The sequence below is a fragment of the Arachis duranensis genome, chromosome 2 (genome assembly GCF_000817695.3).
Source record: "Arachis duranensis cultivar V14167 chromosome 2, aradu.V14167.gnm2.J7QH, whole genome shotgun sequence".
NCBI lineage: Eukaryota > Viridiplantae > Streptophyta > Magnoliopsida > Fabales > Fabaceae > Arachis > Arachis duranensis.
The window spans coordinates 15,593,565-15,595,504 of record NC_029773.3 but is presented as its reverse complement, the minus strand read 5'-3'; positions in this window follow the sequence as shown (position 1 = coordinate 15,595,504).

Here is a 1,940-nt window from a genome sequence, read left to right as displayed (position 1 = left end):
TTTTTTTTTTGGAATGGTAGTCAGCAACATGCAACTATTTCATTTGGTTTTCTTCAAGTTTTGATGGGATTTTGCCCAATTTTATGAAGCAAGATATTTGTTTCATTTTGAGTTCAATACAATGTCGGTATTGTTTTTATTTAATTTAGGGTGTCATTTCCTGAAGGGACGTAACTTAATATTGTTAATGTTGGGTATTGCATGTGTTTGTTGTTATGTTTATTAACGCCTGTTTGAACCGTTCGATGATTTCTGGCGATTCAGCATACCATGTTGATTTGCATAAAATCTATGAAATCTGAGTTTCATATAATCCATAGTTCCATACATTTGTACAATTTGATGGTAGTTAGAGTCATCACAAGGAAAACTAGGATTAGGTCTAGGATCCAAGTACTTTGATAAGTTCGATCTTCTTAAGCTTAGAGGAACCTTTTATTCCCCTTGACTTGGCCAGTTTTTTCAACTCGGCAAGTTTCATTTCTTCCAGGGTTTCTTGCGCTGGTTGAACCGTTGTTTCCAACGAAATGTTTGATGATTCATAGTTAGTGTGCTCAATAGTGTTGCTTCTTGGGGTTGATAGAGGAGATGGAATAGGGGATTTCTTTGCAAAGTTTTAAGGTAGCCTAGTCAACTTAAACCCTGATACATGTGGGTTCCCCTCTGCTCCTTTCTCATTCCTTGCCGCCGATATTTTCTCCGACAAATCCTTCTGTTTTGCCTTGTTTGAGATATTACCTGCTGTAAATAGAATCAAATGAGAATTAGAAATGAAAAATCATAACATGTATCTAAAGTTAATTATTAATTTATTATAAGTCATTTTGTAAACAAGAAATTTTCATAATGTTTACCGGCATAGTTTTGACATGGGTTTTTTTAATTAAATAAAATAATCATAATTCACTAGTCATACTAAATATTTATTATTCTAAGGATAAATTTAAATTGGTGTTCAAAAAATTTTAGGTTGAGTACTTTGATCTCAAATGAATTCGTCTTTAGAGATTCTCGAAATTTAATTATAGAGTAATTATCCAAATCAGTTCCCAAAAATTTTAAAATTGGACATTTTAGCCCCCAAAAAATTAATATAAAGAATAAATTCTAAAGTTTTAGCCTCCCAAAAAATTAATATATAGAATCAATTCTAAAGGTTTGTAAATAGGTTTGTAAATTTTAAAAACAGACATTTTAGTCTCCAAAAACAAATAATGTACAAATCAATTCTCAACGTTTCTCTTCGACATAACAGTCTTTTTCCAAAAATAAAATAAAATAAAATAATAATTATTATTAATTACATAATAATACTGTACTACATTTTTTTTGTAAAAATAATAATAAATTTATTCATTAGATTTATATATATATATATTGAGTTCTACCCAACCCCCTCTAAATCAACATGTAAATTAACCCGTGACGTGGCACATTTTAATTGGATGTTTAGTTTTAGTTTGAATTAATTTAACTCAATAAGAGTTAATATCTTAACTAAAGTAGGATAATTTTATAATTAAAGCCCCACAGATAAACTTGCCTTGATGAATTCTTAACCGTTGCAAATCACTAATGGCTGTACTCCGTCATCTTCTTTCTAATGCTCAAACGATGCTGAAATTTCCTTCTTAAGGATCAACATTTGCAAGAAGTCTTAACGATCTTGGGATTCATCAATTGAAAAGCAAGGATTCATTTTTTGGGAGCATGATTTCAAGAAGAAACAAAAATTGGGTTTTTAATATTTTAGTAAATTATACAATTACCTACTTTGGACTATAATTTAATTACCAATAGTTTAACCATAATTAACATAACCACCAATTATAGAATGACATGTTACAGAGAATAATATACATGTTATTATAGGAAGGATAGAGTAGAATTTACCTATATATATATATAGTCACTCAATAATAATAATAATAATAATAATA